The sequence below is a fragment of the Elephas maximus genome, chromosome 10, assembly GCF_024166365.1.
Source record: "Elephas maximus indicus isolate mEleMax1 chromosome 10, mEleMax1 primary haplotype, whole genome shotgun sequence".
Classification (NCBI taxonomy): Eukaryota; Metazoa; Chordata; class Mammalia; order Proboscidea; family Elephantidae; genus Elephas; species Elephas maximus.
Window position 1 is genome coordinate 90,833,462 of NC_064828.1, and position 14,774 is coordinate 90,848,235.

At 40.7% G+C, this 14,774-nt stretch overlaps 1 long non-coding RNA gene across 1 annotated transcript; it reads left to right on the forward strand.

Annotated features, from left to right (window-relative positions):
- The first annotated feature begins 3,186 nt into the window (after nt 1-3,186).
- On the forward strand, nt 3,187-10,390 carry LOC126084737 (uncharacterized). The gene is made up of 3 exons (XR_007519058.1): nt 3,187-3,224; nt 6,049-6,247; nt 10,359-10,390. It is a non-coding gene; the product is annotated as an uncharacterized LOC126084737 (long non-coding RNA).
- Nucleotides 10,391-14,774: the final 4,384 nt, after the last annotated feature.

Here is a 14,774-nt window from a genome sequence, read left to right on the forward strand (position 1 = left end):
ACAAAAACCCTATGGATAACAATAGTCAGATCCCATTGTGTATGGGGGGTTGCCATGAGTTGGGGCTAACTCAAGGCAGCTAACAACCACTAGCCAAACTGGATGGTGTGCTATGCTCTGCATTATTCCTAGGGAGGGAGTCTCTATACTTCCAGCAAATACAGAGATTGAATTTCATTGGGCTAGATTGGGTCACGTGCCCATTCCTGAGCCAATCACTGGGTTGGGGGGAATGAAACACAATGATTGGCCAGTCTGGGGTCAAGTGTCCACCCCTGGAATTTGAGGGAAAGAATGAGGTCAGCCCTATCCAAACCCCATGGCTTCCTGGTGGGGAGGAGGAGTGGTTCCTCCAAGGAAAACAGAGGAGAAGGCAGCAGAAGTGCTGCACAGGCAGAAAAAGCAGCTGCCCACCTGTAGCTCACAGCACTCAGGTGAGGGGCCAGCCCCTGGAAGTGCCCTATATCTTCCACCTTCCTATCAACTTGGTCTTCAGGGCTCAACCTAAGTCCACCAGCTCATGACGCACACCTGTGCATTAATGTTTTCATCTGTTTTAGCCTCATTTGAGCAATAAGACTCCAGACCTGGGTGCTGGGTGCTGGGGATGTGCCCTTCCTTGTATGCCCTCATCCCACCCTTGATACAGCCCTGGGCACCTGGTGCTGCTGCAGTAGACTGAGCATGGAACACAGATCAGCCCCAGGCCTGAGAACCTGCCAGTGGCCACGTGACCTTGGGGAGTCCCTGACCTCTCTGAGCCTCAGTTTCCACATCTAGAAGTTGGGGCTATAAAGACACCTATCGTACAGATTGTGAAAAATAAAGGAGACAAAATGTGTGGGAATACCTCCCACTCTTTTCTCAACTAAACCCAGACTATCTTGCCCTACTTCCACGGTTGGTTATTTCATTACTGTTGAGGTAAGAAATAAGCTATTTCTTTCCTTATTTTCATGACAGCACTGTCTCCAGGTTACCCTCCTCGCCATCCATTCATTTTGTGTTCATTTGCCGCTCCTCTCTGTCTACCTTTTAAGCTACGTGCATAGGAAAAGCAGTATGTTGTTGTTAGGTGCTGTGCAGTCGAACTCTGAGAGACCCTATAGGACAGAGTAGAACTGCCCCGTAGGGTTTTCTAGGCTATAATCTTTATGGGAGCAGATCGCCAGGTTCTTTCTCCCACAGAACCACTGAGTGGGTTCAAATTGCCAGTCTTTCTGTCAGCAGCCAAGCTGTTAACTCTTGTGCTACCAGGGCTTCTCAAAAAGCAGTATAGTGTAATGGTTAAAAGCTCAGGCTCTGGTCCTAAACTGTCACCATTCAAGCCACAAGTATACCATTTACTAGCCACCTAACCTTAGACAGGAGTCCTGGTGGTACAGCAGTTAAGAGCTCAGCTGCTAACCAAAAGGTTGGCAGTTCAAACCCACCATCCACTCTTTGGAAACCCTATGGAGCATTTCTACCATGTCATACAGGGTCGCTCTGAGTCAGAATCAACTCTACGGCAACAGGTTTCGGTTTTTTTTTTTTGGAACTTAGACAAGTTATTTAACCTCTCAGTGGCCTAGTTCCTCATCTGTAAGAGGAGAGATGATAACAATAGTATCTACTTTATGGAGCTGATTGAATTAATGAGTAAATTTGCGTAAAGTATTTAGAACAAGACTTGGTGGGTAGTAAGTGCTCTAAAAATGTTAACAATTATTTCTATTTTAATGTCCCAAACGGAAAGTCATTATCCTTCAACAACAGGTCTAGTCATTTTTCTCCTTAAAACTTCTCAAATTCACTTATCTCCATCCCTACTTCCAATTCCTTAACTCCCAAAACCAAACCCGTTGCCGTCGAGTTGATTCCGACTCATAGCAACCTTAGAGGACAAGGTAGAACTGTCCCATAGGGTTTCCATGGAGTGCCTGGTGGATTCGAACTGCTGACCTTTTGGTTAGCAGCTGTAGCTCTTAACCGCTACGCCACCAGGGTTTCCATTCCTTAAATCAGTCCCTCATAATTTCAAGCATGGATTACTCCTGCCGCCCTCTAATTGATCTCCCTTCCATGTATGGCCTTCCATTCTCCATACTAACATTTGATCATGTCTCTCCATGATTTAAACCTTTGAATTAGCACTCCATAATGTTCAGTATATGAAGTCCAAACTCTAGGGCATGGTATACAAGGTGCCTCATGATTTTCTCCTTGCTTCATAACCTCATCTCTCTCCACTTCCCTTTCAAGTCTGCCATCCTTCTCTGAACACATCATGCCTTCTCTGTCCTCTTTGTCTAGAATAATATCTCCTGCTTTTTTCCTGGCCACTCTTCAGCATCCGTTGAGCCTGAGTTTAGGCATCACCTCTTTGCAAAGGCTCCCTGGATGTCTAGCCCACTCCTCCTCAGATGGTCTAGGTGCCTCACCAAGAGCACTCTGGGAATAGCTTTATCCTATTGGAAATACCCTAAATGCTCAGAGTTAAAGGAGAGTTATATAAATGGTGAAAGAATAATATGTGAAGTCTGAAATAGTTCAACTTACTGCTTTCCTAGTCTTGGATAGTGCTTTCCTTCTGATCAATACTTAGGCAAAGACGAGAAGAGACCCTTCTGCAGATTGCCGGTGCCCTCTGTGTGTGCAGTTCACTCTCCCCTATACTCTGCCCCGCAAATGCTTGGAGTTCTGGCCACCCTTGATTCTGGGCTCTCTGTCCTCCACTCAGGGCGGCCACCCGGGTCTGCCTTGCTTCGTTCTGCCTGTACCAAAGGCTGGAAACAAACTGCAGACAGCAAGCTGAGACAGTTATAGGGCTCCCTTCTTTTGTTTCCCTTCTCTCAGCAATCACAGTCCTGAGCTACCTGCTGTTCAATGTCTTAAAACCATTGCTTCATTTTGTGCATTTTTTAAAAATGCAGGGCGGTTCATCTTGTCTCTATTTCTCTATCAGGGTTAGAAGTGGTGCTACTTTGTACCAGTTTTTTTATGACTCCTTCTAGGAATATTGTATGCATAAGCAAACATGTATATCCTCTTTTATTTACATAAATCGTACCCTATGCTATACGTTGTCTTGCCCTTATTTTTTGTCACTTTTTTTTATCTTACAGATTGTTCTGGACGGATTGATCTCATTCTTTTAAAGGCAGAGCCTACACGCCTAACCTCAACTCTATTCTGCCTCTGTGAAAGACAGCTTAGTTATTATTGGTTATAATTGATGCTCAGTAAGTAGTTGATGAGTTGAATACATTATATTGAAACTGCACCCAGGTGGCTGGACTCTTGCGTTCTGATGATGGGAGGCAACAGGAGACTCCATATTCAGCTTGGGGTCCTTTGTATTCCAGGCTACTCAGGCCTCTCCTTTCCTTCTGCTGAAAAGGCTTTTCTTTTGGCTGCTCTATGGTAGATTGAGATGTAGGAATAGTTAAACCTCAGCTCTTGTCTCTTCTCTCCCATTTAATAGGAATTTAATATATAAGACAAAACTAGATCCGTTGTATAAAAAGATGTCTACCCTGTGCCCATTGAGGGAAGCCCTATAAGGTGACATGGAAATGTGCCTGGGTAGTGCCTGGCATCTAGAAGCTCAGCCGGTGCTTTCTGGGATGAGTTTGGGATTCACTTGTGTCTTGTACCATTATTACTTAGCCTTCTCCCCACACCCCAAAAATTCATATTTTTGTCTTGGTGGTCTAATTAGAACCTAATAAGTTATGCTGTCAAAGATGAAAACCAAAAAACTGCTGCCATCGAGTTGATTCTGACTGATAGTGACCCTACAGAGTAGAAGTGTTCCACAGAGTTTGCAAGGAGCACCTGGTGGATTCGAACTGCTGAACTTTGGACATACAGAAATATTGATTGACACATTATTTATAAAAGCGAAACATTGGAAATATCCTATTCAGAGTTAAAGAATAGTTAAATAGCTGGCAAAAGATAAGTATATATCATTTAAAAAGTGTGTGTTTGTGTGTGTATAGTATGGGTTAACATGGTTCCCAAATGCAAGTCAACCACTTCATCTGGTCTTTGACTCTTTTTCTTACACACTAACTTTAGAAGATACCACCTAGCATGAGATGCAAGTACAGTGTTCACCAGCTCTCCCAGTTCTCATAGCAGCCCCACAAAGTGGCTTTATTTGCCCTATTTCTACACAGTAACTAGTTCAAGGCCATATAGCTAATAAATGTAGGAACTGGGATTTGCGTTCAGGTCCTTCTGATCCTAAAGCCTGAGCTCCAGCTGCTCATTGGGTTAAAGCGTTGTTCCCAAAGTATGTTGTGTAGAACTCTACTCCTATTGAGCCTTGTAAGGAAAAAGTGTCCTGTGGCACACTAGTTTGGGAAATGCTGGGTTAAGGAAAGTGAACAGGTTTCTTTACTGCAGGATTTCTCAGAGCATTAATGAACCAGTGTTATAAATCTCCAGCAGGGATATAGCATGTGTGTTGCCCAAATTGATAACGAACAGCTCTTTCTTAGACCATCCTGGAGTGAGTGTGTGTGATAGTGTTCTAGGCAACACATTATGGTTGTTGTGGTTAGTTGTTGTCGAGTTGGCTCAGACACATGGTGATCTTATGTATAACAAAATGAAATGTTGCCTGGTCCTGTACCATCTTCATTCACGATCATTGGTAGCTTTGGGGTTTACTCTGCTCTTCATTTTCTAGTTCCTCAAGTTGTAAAGTTAGGTTGTTAAACTTGAGGTGTTTCTTCTTTTTTAACGTAGGCATTTACCACTGGAAATGTCCCTCTGAGCACTGCTTTTACTGCATCCCATAAATTTTGGCATGTTGTCCTTTCATTTTCATTCATTTCTAAGTATTTTCTGATTTCCCTTTTGAGCTCTTCTTTGATCCATTTGTTGTTTTATAGTGTGTTATTTAATTTCCACACTTCCGTGTAGTTACCACTTTCCGTTCTGTTACTGACTTCTAGTTTCTCTCCATTGTGGTCAGAGAATCAGAGAAGATACTTTGTATGCTTGCAATCTTTTTAAATTTATTGAGACCAGTTTTGTGACCTATTATATGGTCTATTATCATAGGACTTTTTTTTTTTTTTAAACACTGTATGTAATAGTGAAAGACTAGACACAACTTAAATATCCACTGGTGGGGGACTGGTTACAAAAACTATGGTACATCTGTATGTGGCATAGCATTGAATCACAAGATACATCATGGCAGATCTGTATGTGTTGATATACACATGAGATATAAGGCATGTGTGTCTTAGTCATCTAGTGCTGCTGTAACAGAAATACCACAAATGGATGGCTTCAACAAAGAGAAATTTATTCTCTCACAATCTAGTAGGCTAGAAGTCCAAATTCAGGACATCAGCTCCAGGAGAAGGCTTTCTCTCTGTGTCGGCTCTGGTGGAAGGCCTTTCTTGTCAATCTTCCCCTGGATTGGGAGCGTCTCTGCACAGGAACCCTGGGTCCAAAAGATGCACTCTGCTCCCAGCACTGCTTTCTTGGTAGTATGAGGTCTCCAACTCTCTGCTTGCTTCTCTTTCCTTTTATCTCTTGTAAGATAAAAGGTGGTACAGGCCATGCCTCAGGGAAACTCTCTTTACATTGGATCAGGGATGTGACCTGAGCAAGAGTGTTACATCCAACCCTAATCCTTTTAACCACAGGCAGAGATTATGATTTATAACACATAGGAAAATCACAAAATGGAGGAAAACCACACATGGCCTAACGAAGTTGACACATATTTTTTTGGGACATAGTTCAATCCATTACGGTGTACATGTCTTGCTTTAGGTTCCCTTGAAAGCAGAGCCTCAGGCAAGGACACGGGTGTAGGTAGTTCAACTGAGAGGTGAGGAAATAGTATTGAGACAGTAAGGAGAATGAGACAGGAAATGCAAATAAAGGGTACGTATTGAAGTTGTTGCTATAGGTAAAGACAGATCTTTGAAAAACACACAGAATGCCTGTCTCCAGACTTGTCTATCTTTTGGTGGGAAGAAAAGCTGGGGTACTTATTAACCAAGCCCATTACCTATTGGTTGGGTCTTGTTCCAGGAGCCTAACTATCTCCTACTTCCGGGCTGTATCTCGCTGCGGGCTGAGCAGCAACCTGTGACTTTGGAGAAAGCCCTAGCACTTGAGGTGGGACTCTGCCAGTGTGCAAAGGACTGTCAGCTGGACGTGCAGCTGAAATCAGAGGTGGCCTGAGAGGCTGGAATGTGGGGCACCAAGAGCATTTGCTATAGTATAAAAGGTGTGTAAACCTCTTTTTTACTTGTATGTAAACAAAGTATATGTGTGTATTTGTATACATGCATACATACACATATACACACATACATAAGTTGCTGTCAAGTCTATTCTGACTCCTAGTAACCCTGTAGGACAGAATAGAAGTGCCCCATAGGGTTCCCAAGGAGCGCCTTGTGGAGTCAAACTGCTGACCTTTTGTTTAGCAGCCGAGCTCTTAACCACTGTGCCACCAGGGCTCATTATATACATACATAGAGGTGTATAAACACAGTGTGTTTGAAGAATGCATAAAAACACTTGCAACAGTGGTAACCTTTGGGTAGTGGGTTGGGGTAGTGGAGGCCTGGAGATTCAGTATGGGATAGAACAACAACTTCAATGTCTAACTTTTTGTGCGAGTTGCTGTTTTAGTCACAGGAATGTGTTCATATGAAAATGTTTTAAATAATCTTATTAAAGTACAACTTATATGCAAAAAAACTACCCATTTTAAGAGTACAGTTCTGATGAATGCATACACCCATGTAACCACCACCATGAACATGCTATAGAACATTTCTATCAAGTTCCCTATTGTCCTTTTGTAGTCAATCCCCTTCCCTCACTCTAGGCAACCACTGGTCATCTTTATATCACCTTAGATTAAATTTGTCTTTCTTGGAATTTCTATATAAATGGAATCAAATGCTATATATATATTTTTGGATCTGGCTTGTTTTGCTCAGTATAATGCATTTGAGAATTATCCATTATGTTTTATTTAGCAATTGTTTGTTCCTTTTTTGCTGCTGACTAGCGTTCTGTTATAGAAACATAAAATGATTGTTTACTACTCATTTTTTTGCTTTTCAATTAAAAAAAATTTTTTATTGTGTTTTAAGTGAAAGTTTACAAATCAAGTCAGTCTCTCACACAAAAACTTATATACACCTAGTCACATACTCCCAATTGCCCTCCCCCTAATGAGACAGCCCGCCCCTTCCCTCTACCCTCTCTTTTTGTGTCCATTCTGCCAGCTTCTAACCCCTTCCACCCTCTCATCTACCCTCCATGGAGGAGATGCCAACATAGTCTCAAGTGTCCACCTGATCCAAGAAGCTCACTCCTCACCAGCATCCCTCTCCAACCCATTGTCCAGTCCAGTCCCTGTCTGACAAGTTGGCTTTGGGAACGGTTCCTGTCCTGGGCCAACAGAAGGTCTGGGGGCCATGACCACTGGGGTCCTTCCTGTCTTAGTCAGACCATTAAGTCTGGTCTTTTTATATACCACTCATTTTTTGGTGGCCTTGTGAATTGTGTCTAGTTTTTGGTTATTATGAATAAAACTGTTATGAACATTTGCATACAAGTCTTTGCGCAGACATATGTTTTCATTTCTCTTGTGTAAACATGTATGAGTGGGATTGCAGGGTCACATAGTAAGTGAATACTTTATAAGAAAGAAACAGCCAAACTTTTCCGAAGTGCTCTGCCATTTCATATTCCTGCTAGCAAGGTATGAGAGTTCCGGTTGCTCTATAGCCTTGGCAACACTTGGCATTATTTGTCTTTTTAAAATTTCAGATATTATAGTAGATGGTAGTGGTTATTCATTGCGATTTTAATTTATATTTCCCTAATGTTGAGTATATTTTCATGGCAGTCATTCGAACAGAACAAGGGGATACTGTGTGGTTTAAAGTCAGGAAAGGTGTGCATCAGGGTTGTATCCTTTCACTATACCGATTCAATCTGTATGCTGAGTAAATAATCCAAGAAGCTGGACTATATGAAGAAGCACGGGGCATCAGGATTGGAGGAAGACATGTTAACAACCTGCGTTATACAGATGACACAACTTTGCTTGCTGAAAGTGAACAGGCCTTGAAACACTTACTGATGAAGATCAAAGACCGCAGCCTTTGGTATGGATTACACCTCAATGTAAAGAAAACAAAAATCTTCATAACTGGACCAATAAGCAACATCATGATAAATGGAGAAAAGATTGAAGTTATCAAGGATTTCAGTTTACTTGGATCCACAATCAACACCCGTGGAAGCAGCAGTCAAGAAATCAAATGACACATTGCATTGTGCAAATCTGCTGCAAAAGACCTGTTTAAGGTTTTAAAAAGCAAAGATGTCACCTTGAAGACTAACGTGCGCCTGACTCAAGCCATGGTGTTTTCAATTGCCTCATATGCATGTGAAAGCTGGACAATGAATAAGGAAGACCAAGAAGAACTGATGCCTTTGAATTATGGCATTGGTGAAAAATATTGAATATACCATGGACTGCCAAAAGAATGAACAAATCTGTCTTGGAAGAAGTATAGCCAGAATGCTCCTTAGAAGCAAAGATGCTAAGACTATGTATCACATAATTTGGACATGTTATCAGGAGGGATCAGTCCCTGGAGAAGGACATCATGCGTGGTAAAGTAGAGGGCCAGGGAAAAAGAGGATGACCTTCCACAAGATGGATTGACACAGTGAATACAACAATGGGCTCAAGCATAACAACGATTGTGAGGATTGCGCAGAACTGCGAAGTATTTTGTTCTGTTGTATATAGGGTCTCTATGAGTTGGAACCAACTTGGTGGCACCTAACAACAACACCAATATTTGCTATTTGTATTTCTTTTTGTTAAAAGTGTCCAATTTTCTTTTGCTTATTTGTAAATTGAGCTAATGAGCTATAAGAGTTCTTTATATATTCCAGATATAAGTCCTCTGTCGGATATATGTATTGTAAACATACTTTTCCTCTCTGTCCTTGTCTTTTCATTTTTTTTTCTTAATACTGTCTTTCAAAGAGTTGTTAGTTTGCCGTTCAGTCAATTTTGACTTGTGGGAACACCACGTATGGGAGGCTTTAATTTTTTTTAGAAGACATTAATTTTGAAATAGTCCAAGTTAATAATTTTTTTTTCCTTCTAGATGCTTTTTGTGTACTAAGAATTCTTTCCTGTAGAATTGTCACCAAATTTTTCTCTTATGTTTTCTTTTAGAAGTTTTATAGTTTAGCTTTTACATTTAGGTCTATAATCAATTTCAAGTTAATTTTTGCTTACTATCTTTTTATGTAATGCAAGGATCAAGGTTTATTTATTTATTTTTTCCCCATGGATATTAAATTATTCCAGCAGCATTTGTTGAAAATCCTTTTCTGGATTGGCACTTTTGTCAAAACTCAATTGAGCATGTATGAGTGGGTCCCTTTCAGGACTCCTTATTTTGTTCCATTGATCTGTATGTCTAGCCTATGTTAACAGCGCATTATCTTTATTACTGAGGTTTTATGGTACATCTTAAAATAGTATGGTTCCATACTATTTTAGGAGGTAGTATAGTAGGTAGGAGGAGGAGGACGTAGTGGAAACCCTGCATACCAGTTAAGAGCTACCTCTGCTAATCAAAAGGTCGGCAGTTTGAATGCACCAGGTGGTCCTTGGAAACTCTATGGGGCAGTTCTACTCTGTCCTATAGGGTTGCTATGAGTCGGAATCAACTTGAAGGCAACAAGTTTGGCTTTGGTTTAGTAGGAGGTAGTGTAAGTCGTCCAACTTTGTTTCTCTTTTTCAACATTGTTTGGGTTATCCTAAGTTCTTAGCATTCTTGTGTATATGTTAAAATCAATTTGTTAATTTCTATTAAAAAAATCTTGTGCCATTGTATTAAGATTACATTGAATCCTAATACACTGGTAAATATTGACATCTTAACTATATTGAGTCTTTCAATCTATAATTATATCTATATATAATATATATTATATATAGATATTAAGCCTTCTTTATTATTATGATTTGTTGTAGTTTTCAGTATACAGGTATAGCATGTATTTTGTTAAATTTACCCACAAGTGTTTTATATTTTCTGGTGCTATTATAAAAAAAAAAAAAAAGGTGCTATTATAAATGGTATAAATTGTGTTTGTGGTAGCTGGTCTCCAGGTTTGCCTTTAATGATTCTTCCCTCCTGGTATTCATCCCCTTGTGTAGTTCTCTCCCATGTTGTATCAGGGTTGGTCTGTGCGACCAATAGAATATGGCCAAAGTGATAAAGATTAGATTCTGAGATTAGATCATACAAGGTTTCATGACTTCCTCTTTGTCCTTTCTTGAGCTGCTTGTTCTGGAGCACGTGGGAGCAGCTCTATTGAAAAGTCCATGTGGTAAAGAATGCTGACCTCCAGCAACGAGGAATTAAGTCCTCCATCAACAAGAGGTGAGTGAGCCATCTTGGGAGTGGACCCTTCAGCCCTAGTCAAGCTTTCAAATGACTATAGCCCTGGCCAGCATCCTGAATACAATCTCATAAGAGACCCCGAGGCCAGAAGCACCTGGTGGAGCTGCTCTCAGATTCCTGACTCTTAGAAACTTAGTGAAATAATAAGTGTTTGTTGTTCGAAGCTGCTAAATTTTGGGGGTAATTTGTTATGCAGCAATGGAGAATAAAACTAAATAGAGTAGTAGTTTTTTTTTTTTTTTTTGACAAATTTTTCTTTAATTATTACATTTTCCAAATCTTCCTAGTATATGGAATTTCATTTTTTTCTATATTGGCCCTGCATTCTGTGTCCTCAATAAATTCACTAATTAGAGTAGCTCTTTTGCAGATTCCTTAGAATGTTCTACATCAGTAATCATGTCGTGTGTGAAAAAGACAATTTTACTTGTTTTATCTGAATGCGTTTTATTTCTTTTACTTGCCTTGTTAAACTAGCTAGGACCTTCAGTACAATGTTGAATAACAGTGGTGAGACCGCACACTCTTGCCTTGGTTTTTTTAAAAAAAAATTTTATTTATTTCTTGTTGTAGAGAATATACACAGCAAAACAGATACCAATTCAATAGTTTCTACATGTACAATTGAGTACATTCTTTGAGTTGTACAGCCATCCTCACCTTCCTTTTCTGAGTTGTTCCTCTTCCTCCTTCCTGTTCTGAGTTTAACATAAACTCACTGCCCCCTATCTAATCTTTCAAGTTGCTGTTGTGAATTTGATCTCACATAGATAGATCTTAAAAGAACATAATGCACAAGGCAGACATTCTTCACTAGCTCAGATAAACTATTGTTTGGTTTTAAGAAGACTTAGTCGGATATTTTTGGTTTAAGGTTTAAAGATTGTCTTGCCTTGTTTTTGATCTTGAGGGGAAAGTATCCTGTCTTTCAGTATAAGCATGATGTTAGCTGTAGGTTTTCCATTGCTGTTATTTGTTGCTATTGAGTTGGCTCTACTACATAGTGACCGTATGTACAGCAGCACAAAAATCTTGCCTCGTTTTGGACCATCTTCATGATCATTAGTATGTTTGAGTTCATTGTTGTGGCTATCATAGTGCCTTCCAACCTAGGGGTTTATTTTCCAGTACTATATTGGTCAATATTCTGTTGTAACTCATAGGGTTTTCATGGGATAATTTTTGGAAGTAGATCACCAGGCCTTTCTTACTAGTCTTTCTTCATCTGGAAACTCCAGTAAACGTTGTCTACTGTGGGTGACCCTACTGGTATTTGAGATACTGGTGGCATAGCTTCTAGCATCATAGCAACATGAAAGCCACCATGGTGTGACAAACTGACAGACAGGTAGTTTTCCATAAAAAAAAAAAAAAATTTTTTTTTTTTTTTCATAGATGCCCTTTATTAGGTTGAGGAACTTTCCTTGTTTTCTTAGTTTATTGAATTTTAATTATGAACAATTTTCTGACGAATTTTCTGAATCTGTTGAGATAATCATGATTTTTTTTGGTTGCTTTTTGTTCTATTAATGTGAATTATATTGATTGGTATCTGGGTGTTAAACTGGTCTTGCGTTTCAAAGATAAATCCCCACTTGTTCGACAAGTATAAATTATTTTTTAAAAATACTTGATGAAGACTTTTCTAGTGTTTGAGGCACACCTGCATTTTTCCCAGAGACTCTGCTCCCTGTGGGCTGCTATTGCTTGGGACTCCTGTAGTCCCTTGGTGCCTATAGGCTGCAAACACACAGGGGGAGTAGCCAGACTGAGGCAAGTGGGAATCTTGGCAGGCTCATCATCATTAAAAAAAAAAAAAAAAAAATTAGGCCCTCTTAAATCAAAATATTTGTTCAAATCAAATATTTGTTCCACTTTAATTTGTAGGAGGAGCTGAAAATTTTGATGTTATTGCTAGGTGCTGTTGAGTCAGTTTTAACTCAGAGTGACCCTACAGAACAGAGTAGAATTGCCCCATAGGGTTTCCAAAGAGTGGTTGGTGGATTTGAACTGCCAACCTTTTGGTTAGCGCCACCAGGGCTCCTGTGGTGTGAGTGAAAAAGTGATAGTGAGTGGAAAAGTGGAGAAAAAAGACTTCTGGTGAAATTCTCAGCTTCTCTGTCATCCAACCAGTGTAGCCCCTGCCTGAGACAAATGTCCTGCAGAAAATAGGCCCTACTTTCCTTGGAAAAATCCTTTGTCATCTAATTGATTTCAACTCATGGCAGCCCCGTGTGTTGTAGGGTAGAACTACTCCATAGGGGCTTTTTTTTTTTTGGACGTAATCTTTTTTTTTTCTCCCACAGGGAAAATTTATTTTTGTTTATTTATTTTAGGGTGCTTTAGGTGAAACTTTACAGAGCAAATTAGTTTCTCATTTGATGATTTATTCACAAATTGTTTTGTAACATTGATTGTGATTCTCGCGATGTGTCAACACTTTCCCCTTCCACACCCCAATTCCCCATTTCTATCCAACCATTTTGCCTATCCCTTCCTGCCTTCTCATCATTGCCTTTGGGCGGGTGTTGCCCTTTTGGTCTTGTATACATGACTGAACTAAGAAGCACATTCCTCACATGTGTTATTGTTTGCTTTACAGAGCTGTCTGATCTTTGGCTGAAGAGTGAACTTCGGGAGTGACTTCAGCTCTGAGTTCAAAGGGTGTCTGGGGTAGGCTGTGATCTTTACAGAAGCGAATCACCTGGCCTTTCTTCTGCAGTGCTCCTGGGTGGGTGTAGCCTGCCAATCTTTCGCTTAGTAGCGGAGCACAAACCATTTGTACCACCCAGGGATCTTTCCTTAGTAGGCAGCTTCATGACTTTCTGTTAATGTGCAAATATTCTTCCTTATCTAAGTTGCAAACAACATAAATTTAGGCAGAAGAGAACTTTATCAAGGGCAGTTTCACAGGATCCTCAGGAATGCTGGGGAAACAGAAGATGTATGAGAACAAAACAGTAGCCAGCTTAGCATGTCACTGTAGCCTCTGCCATTCCTGTACTCACATAGCATCACTGGACTCAGTTCTGCAGTGGCTGTTGCCTCATCTTGGGCATCTCCAATTGTCTCCCTACCTTGGCATCTTTCTCAAGATTTAAAGTCCCATGCGGAAGCACCCAGTTGTCTGAGCTTCGGTTAGTCTTCTAGGCTGCTAAAGGATGTGAAAGGGAATATCTGTGCCTTCGTATTTTGTAGTGAAATATGGGGCCCCGCCTCAAAACAGGGAAAGAATTTAGATACTGGATGCCTTAAAGCAACACTCTGAAAAGCATGATCCTTAGGGTGTCTTACCCATGTCTCTAGGATCATGTCCCAGTGTTCCTTCCAACCACACACTCTCCTTTTCCTGAAAAGAGTTTCGAGAACTACAATTTTTACCCCATCTCCTTAAGGTTCCAGTGATATGCTGGCACCACAGTGAGGTCTCTACTTACCTTCCCTTATGAGTTGGTGTTCCAGGCAACTGCCTGGGAGACCCACCCCTTCATTTGATGACTCTGACCTGAGTATCTCCTCACAGTACTCTGAGCTTGTGGGGGTTTGATCAATATTGTTGAAAGCTTAGTATCCCCCCATTTGGGACTTCAGGGAGTTGGGTATGAGATATTATAATAATTTATTTTTATCCAAGAGCATTAAGACTGGGGGAAACATCTCTTGGGCTGCCGGCAAGCCAGGCTTCGGTGTCTACATGCTGTGAGTAGGGAGACTGAGACATGGAACTATGCAAGGAAAACTCAGTGCATGAGATGATAGGTAAGAGAATGGGTGGCTCTGCTGAGTCCAACACAGCTGCCAACGTCCCCAGGTTAATACACTGAGAAGGGCTAGAACCTCTTGGCTTTCTCCTGCACCCAGTCAGCTATGAACCGTGGCACCTGTGAAAATAGCTGGTGAGCAGAGTGGAGCAACACAGCCTCTCTTTCTCTCTCTTCATTTCATTTTCTGATCTCTCTTCCCTAGCCCTGTCTAATCTAGACTAGGACAATCAGATAACAAAAGGGTTCTACTTGAAAACACGCACACTCAGGTATTTATAGCAAGGAAACATGATTGAATGGGCCAACTGCTAAAAATAGAAGGCCTGACTTCATCCATGTAGGGAGATTGTGGCCCAGCGTGTTTAGGGATAAAATAAATCAATTCAGGTCTAATATCTAGTAAACTTATCCCAGACTAGGATGATTGACCTCTCATGAGAAACGCTATAGATTTTTCCAAACCGACAGCAATGGTGGGTATGTTAGTCTCCGAGAGCTGCCGTAACAGTACCACAAAGTGGGTGGCTTA